We start from the raw sequence: 7,572 nt of genomic DNA on the forward strand, positions 1-7,572 counted from the left end.
AGAACGACTAGATAAAAATAAAAGTATTCATAATATTGATGAAAACAGTCATATTAAAATTGACAAAGAACTAGAAATTAATCATACAAAAAGATAATTTTAAACATCATAAAAACCCTATTAATCTAGACACTTCACCCCATACCTATTATTCGAAGAACATCATGAGTTCTCTACAGCAAACTTTTACACCAGAGAAGGTATATATGAATAAGACATAGATGGTAGATCAGAAAACAAAATGATAAACCTCTTCCAAGAAATGGGGATTGCTGGTTTGGCCTATATAGTTAAAGGCTTATCAGATAAACAAGCATGTGTCCTCCTCGTTTCAGGGTTTAATGGGGTATTATTACATGATAACACCGTATTTTGACCACTTTTAATGGATCGTTTTGAAATAATTTTTCTATGTTTTTAATTGCTTTTAAGTAATTTTATCACGTTTTTCTAGTATTTGTAGTTCCAAGACTTTTTTCAGAAAACTTAGGGAAAAGCTTAACAAAATGGATAGAATACCAGATTTCAGCTCAGAGTCAAATCGTCAGAAGTTCACCCCCGATTGAAGGCCTTCTCACCGTCTGATCCAGCTCAAATTTGGAGATCTCAAAGATGGAAGTATCAGCTTTCCAGCACACTTTACAGCTTGACAATCCAACGGTTCAATCAAAAGATACGCGAAGAGGAATATGTCCTGTAAACGAGCCGGCAAGCGTTTCCACCCGCGGCCAACAGGCCATTCCCCACGGTCACAAGCATCCCGACCGCGGCCAGCCATCCATTCCCCGTGGTCACGTACATCCCGACCGCAGCCAGCTAACTCCGAGTTTGAAGGCCCATTTCTAAAGCCCGTATCATTTTCCCAGCCTCAATTCCGGAACCCTAGACACCAGAGAGTATTGGAGACTATAAATACATATCATTTAGGTCGTTTTTAAAGAGAGAAGAAGAGAGACGAAATAATTTACAGAAATTTTACTTTAAGCTTTGTTTTTAGGTTTTAGGGAGAGAGAGATCTATCTCTTGAACCCTTGTTCTTTTTTTTTTTCAATTTCGGTTTTTGTTCCAATTTTTAATGCTATGTTTTTGATTTTGTTCATCATGTATGAGTAGTTTTGTTGTTGGGTCTAAGGGATTTTCGATGGGGATATATGTGTTCGATGAGGATTCCATGAGCTATTGAGCCGAATCTTAGAACTTTTTCTTCTGAATTCGTTTTTACTGCATGAGAGTAGCATCATGAACTACAATCTGATCCAGATGCTTGGTGACACGAAAGTGTTCATCTGGTGTCAGATCTAGTTTTGGAGAGCAAAACAAACATAGGAGTGGAAACCTACCTATGGCGATCTGTGAATGTTGACGAGTCTTAAACTTAATGCACCTCTTCTTTTCCAGGGCCAGAGTGGAAACCTACTGGTCAGGGTTAAGAGAGATAGTTGTCTATGATCACGACAGTGGCGTATTCATACGTCCGTGACTCCAGTTTGAAAAGTTTAAGCTAAGATCTTATCAAATTTACTCTCTAGCAATGTTTTGAATCGTTCATACCCCTGAGATAACTTCCCTGAACCCCAACGCTTTCTTTCGTATAGATTTACACCGATTTTTATTCAAGCTTTAATCTAGTATCTTTACTCTTTCAATCGATTTTCATTTAAGCAATTAGGTTTAGCCGTTTTTTCGTTTTTACTCGTTTTCGTTAAGTTTAGTTATTAGGTCATTTTAACTACCGTATTTTATCTTTAAGATTCGTTTTTACGTTTTAAACACACCACCAAAACCCTCACAAAACTCGTCTGGTTCTAGACTTCCTTACTTTATATTTCTTTCGAAGGCTTTTGCAGGAAAGATCCTTCTTCCCTGTGGATTCGATCCCTAAGTACTACAATCGATCAGCTGTGCACTTGCGGCTATTGATTTCAGTTAGGGTAAAACTTGACAACCCTCACGACACACCTTCTTCCCTGTGGATTCGATCCCTAAGTACTACAATCGATCAGTTGTGCACTTGTGGCTATTGATTTCATTTAGGGTAAAACTTGACAACCCTCACGACACACCAACATCAAGTTTTTGGCGCTGTTGCCGGGGAAGGCACGCATTTTCTTTTCCGCAAAACCCTAAGAAAAGTTGGTAAATCGACTCTAGAACCCCTTTTTCTGCATATTTCCATTTTTTGGTTATTTTGTTTCCATTTCAGAAGAAAATGGATCCTATAAATTGAAATCCCTACTATGAGGGAGGATTTTACAACACTCCTCAAGCCAGCAGACGCAGAGAAGAACACCAAGCCCGAGATCTTAGCTACATGGATCGATACAGCTAGTCAAATCATCCATACCACCGGCGCAGAGAGCCTGTTCGACGCCGGAAAGGTCCTTATGGTCCTCCTCCGACCTATTTCAAGCCACACGCCTATCATCCTCCACCGCAGAACCCTACTCAGCAAGAGGAAAACTTGAGGATCAGCAGACGTTTGGGACGCCTCGAAGGAATGATAAAACATCTTGCTCAAGAGAATAGATTCAATTTTCTGAAGAGTTCAACAGAAAGTTCGATGATCAGGCCAATCATGTTCGACTTCTGGAAGAAAAAACTCATAAAGACGCACAAACACTAGCTGGGATGATCCACCAAGTCGCAACAGAGCAGACAAGACAAGGGTATGACATCATACAAAACTCAAGTGATATTGTCGAATCGAAGCAGGAGATCAAGGAAGTCAGGGAATCCGCCTCCTGGTATAGAGAGAAGACAGACGAAGAGTTGCAAGAGATCAAGCACAGGCTGAACAAATTCGAGCTCAAGGCACGGGAGGTTGATGCAAGAATGGAACAGATTGATATGTTCATAATTTGCATCATTTAGGTTGTATATTTCAGCTCAAATCATATCTTATTTCATGCATTTTAGGTCTTTAGGGTTTGTTTTAGAACTTAGGAGTTGCATTAGGTCCCAGTGAGTCTTTGCATGTTTGGAGTGTTTATCAGGTGTATTTGGAGCTATTTGGAGTTGAAAAGGTGAATCCAGGAAGAGAAATGGCGATCAGGACTTGAAAGATGGTGAAAATGGGTTTTTAGAGGTTCTCGGCGATTCTCACGTACCGCAGGCAGATTTTCTCGGCGTTTTCCGTGTACCGCGAGTGAGCCTATCGGCCAAAACGCGTACTGCGGCTAAGGTTTCTCAGCCAAAATTTTCGGATACAGACACATCTCAGAAATCGCGTCGCCTGAAAGTCTTGCCGGTCGATTCAGTTGCCAGGTGTTTCATCAAAGTTAGAGAAGATTGAATCATGGTTCCAGATCAGGTAGAATCATAGGATTTGGAGGCGTGAGCAGAGAGTTAAGCTCGTCGGAAGGCACGCCTGTATCGCTGCCGTTTTGGACCGACCCGATGAGCTCCGAAGAATGCAAAGGATGATGCACTTCCAGACCGATTCAGTATACAGGCCTTCATCAAGATTTGACATATTTGAGTCCTCTTTCCAGGACGTTTGAGATCATTCAAATTGGAGCTATGAGCAAGAAGATAACGTTTCTGGAATGGACACATGTCTAGAAGCCTCTTTCTGACCGTGTCAATGCACTGCAAAGATGAGCCCTCCAAGGCACCTTCCACTTCCCAATCCCAAGTGCCGAAGGTTCCTTAACCAAAGTTGAAGATATCTGAGTACTATTTCAACTGAAGTTGGAATCGCGTCATTTGGACCAGTATCCTGGAAGTTACTCTCCCCTGAATGTGAAATGGTCCGAGGAGACCTGAAGGCTGCGAGATAGTCTTGCGACTTGGTTAACTCGCAATGCTTGGAGATTAATGTCTGGGGATTGAGCTGCGTATTGAGATGTGCGGGTGAGGTGTCACTGGGTAAGGTCTACGGTTCCCGAGCAGGAAAAATACTAAGTCCACAAGCGTGCGACTTGAGCATGCGAGTTGGCCAAGCTTGGAACTGAGCCGCATGAAGACTCGCAATTTACACCGACTTGAGCATGCGACTTGGGAGTGATGAACACCATCCCACACATAATTCTGAAGGCCCCTGCTACATTTTCGTGCGAGTTAAAGAGCAAAGGGAACTGAGCCGCATGAAGATTCGCAAATCACACCGAGAGAGTAATGCGGCTGGGCTTACATGGGTTCTATCTCGTTCAAGCTTCTTTCTTTGGCTGTGCGAGTTAGGCATGCGACATGGAACACAAGGAGGACCAAGTCGCACACATATTCTCTCCAGATTTTTTCTTGGTCATGCGAGTTGAAGAGGAAGAAGACTGAATCGCACAAAGAGTCGCAAAACACACCTAGATGGGAATGCGGCTGAGACTAAAGGACTTAAGGCTCACAAGACTGCTTCTTTGGCTGTGCGACTTGGGCATGCGACTTGGGAAGCTCCTGACCAACTCGCACACTCGTCATTTCACCCATTAAAGCCGGGTCAGGACCCGGTTTGTTCCGGGCTGACCCGGTTCGTATTAAAGACCTATATATAGTTTTAAGGGTTTTATTCCAAGGACTTAAGCTTTATTCCATATTCTTTTTGCCTCTTTTGTGTAAGAAAATTCCTTTTGAAGAGAAATATCTGATTTTGGGCGTTTTAATGAAGAGAGTTTGAGAGATCTTGTGTTTAAAGCTGCAAATCCATCATTATCTATCATCTCCATCTCCATTTACACACTTCTAATCATGATTAACAACACAACTTGCAAAGGATTTAGTGTGTTGATTATGATTAGTGAGTAATCCCCATATTAAGGTCTTAGATATGTAGATTAGGGTGCTTAGGTGGTAGATTAGTGAGCTTAGGGGTTAGATCAATCATATTCCATTCTCTACAACCTGTTTTTAATGCCAGATCCATACACATCATATGTGGTCTAGATTCTGGGCATTTCATGCACCAAAAGTGTTTGATGAAATGCCTGAACCAAGGTTGTTAGAGGTTTAAGTAGTATTCATCATGGGAATGATTGTTTATATGCTTAAATGACAGATTAAACTGGTTCTCAATGCTTGTTGATTCATGTTTCACTAATGATGATTAGGTTAGTTTTAGCATAGAAATTAATGCCTCCATGAGAGGATTAGCTTAATTAATGATGTTTAAGTTGAATGGTTTGCTTGATCACATGATTCATTAGCTCACTAGTTTAACACTAAAGGCACCCTAATCCACTATCATGTCTAAGACCTTTCTCATCATCTTACATACATTCTCACCTCATTTAGCTCATTTACTTGCTTGTTTAAGTTGATCATTAGCTTTAATCCTTGTTTTCCATTCTTAGTTGTCATTAATCATCAAAACCTCACTCATTTGGCTTAAATTAAGAACTGATACTGCATCTTAGTGTCTACACATGATGGATTGATACCCTTTGTACTGCAAAGTGACAAAAGGGATTGATAACCCCTCATTTAGAGCCTTGAAAACTCAAAGTTATCAATTGGCGCCGTTGCCAAAGTGTGATAGCATTAAGATTGTGTCATTTCTTGAGATCAAGCATTTTCTTCTATGTTTTCTAATTTCTTTCAAGTTCTGGTTGTGAGTTTCAGGTGCATGAACACCAGGTCCAGATCAAGAAGCTGTGGTCCACCTTTCCCCTTAAACGAAAACATTAGTCTTTTGGTTCCAAGGAGGAGAAGGGATAGGCGTGGAAGACAGATTGATCCGGCTGATATGGAAGATCAAAGAGAGCATGTGGTTGACATGGAGCAACCGGCTCAGGAGCAACATGCTCAGGGTAATGGAGCTGGTAATGCAGCTGGTAATGGAGCTGGTCAAGGGTTACATCAGGGTAATGTTCATCAGGAACAGGTGCATCAACAGCAAGCTTATGTCCACCAGGGACAAGCTCCAGCACATCAGCAAAGTCATCAGGCCAATGTCCAGCAAAGACAACACCAGCAAAGGAGATATGAGCAGCCACAGGTCTATGTTGGAGAAAATGACAGGGCCAATGCTCATCAGTATGGAGCTGGAATTCAAGCACCACCTGTGCAAAACAACAACTTTGAAGTGAAGGCATCCTTGTTGAATATGGTCCAGAACTCAAAGTTCTATGGATTGGCAATGGAAGATCCCTTGGAACACTTGGATCAATTTGATAAATTGTGTGACCTGACAAAGATAAATGGAGTTTCTGAGGATAGCTTCAAGCTCAGATTATTCCCCTTCAGTCTTGGTGACAAAGCTCACCAATGGGAGAAGAACCTCCCAAGAGGATCCATTCAGACCTGGGAGCAATGCAAGCAGGCATTTCTATCCAAGTTCTTCTCCACCTCTAGAACAGCTAAACTGAGAAACCAAATCTCTAGCTTCACTCAACACAGCAATGAGAGTTTTGGTGAAGCATATGAGAGATTCAGGAGCTACACCAACCAATGTCCACACCATGGGTTTAGTGAGGCTTCACTTCTCAGCACACTTTATAGAGGAGCTTTTCTCAAGATTAGAAACCAGCTGGATACTGCCTCCAATGGAAACTTTCTGGGAAAGGAGATTCATGCTGCTTTAGAGCTGGTTGAGAACTTAGCAATGGGCAATGATACATATGGAGAAGACTTTGAGAGAGCCAATAGGAGTGAGAGTTCAAGCAGGGATCAAAGGTATGAGAAGTACTTTAAAACACTTGAAAGCAAGCTGGACAAGGTGTTATTGGCCACTCAAAAGCCAATGCACTTTGTAGGAGAGTATGAGGAACCTTTTCAAATCTTTGAGAACATCCGTGAAGAGGGTCTTACTCAGGAAGAGCTTAACTACATTGGGAATCAGAGGTTCCAAAGATATCAGTATGGCAATGCCAATCAAAACCTCTCTTACAGGAATCCCAATGTAGCAAACCCACAAGACCAAGTCTATCCCACTTCTCAAGCTCCACAGAACTTTGTTCCCAAGAACAACTTTCAAGGGTCTTTTCAACCCAAGAATCAGTTTGCTTAGAATCAGGGTTTTAGTCAGCAACAGCAACCATTTCAGGGTTCTGGTTTCAGTTCACAGCAGCAGCAAAAGGCACCGCCAGGGTTTGGTCCACCACAGTTCTAGCAGCAGGCGCCGGTTCAACACCAGTTCCAGTCAGCACCTGTTCACCAGCAGCCACAGATGGGGTCAGATATGGTTGGGATTCTGCAACAGCTGCTTCAAGGTCAACAAGTGTTTGCAAGCCAGTATGCATCAATGCAGCAGGACATCAAGGAATTGAAGCAAAATCAGGCATCTAGCTCAAGGAACCAAGGCCGATTACTTGGCAAAGCCTTAACCCAACCCCAAGGAATATGCTAAAGCCATTACACTGAGAAGTGGCAAGGAGCTACCTGGTATTGAGCACAACAATGTGATCATTGGGGACAATGATCAAACTGAGGGGGAGGCAGCCTTAAAAGATGATCAAGTTGCTGAAAGATCCAAGAAAGAAAAGGGTAAAGAAGTGGAAAAGGAACCTGAACCAGAAAATATATATGTCCCACCACCTCCATACCAACCCAAGCTCCCATTTCCAGGGAGATTTAAGAAGCAACTTGTAGACAAGGCAAGAGCTGTATTTGAGAAGGCTCTCAATGAGACACCACTCACAATGC

The 7,572-nt window shown here is 42.2% G+C and overlaps 1 non-coding gene across 1 annotated transcript; it reads right to left on the bottom strand.

Moving 5' to 3' along the window:
• Positions 1–6,289: 6,289 nt before the first annotated feature.
• Positions 6,290–6,396, bottom strand: LOC112087409. Its single transcript, XR_002900091.1, has one exon. It is a non-coding gene; the product is annotated as a small nucleolar RNA R71 (small nucleolar RNA).
• Positions 6,397–7,572: the final 1,176 nt, after the last annotated feature.

The sequence above is a fragment of the Eutrema salsugineum genome, unplaced genomic scaffold (genome assembly GCF_000478725.1).
Source record: "Eutrema salsugineum unplaced genomic scaffold, Eutsalg1_0 scaffold_18, whole genome shotgun sequence".
NCBI lineage: Eukaryota > Viridiplantae > Streptophyta > Magnoliopsida > Brassicales > Brassicaceae > Eutrema > Eutrema salsugineum.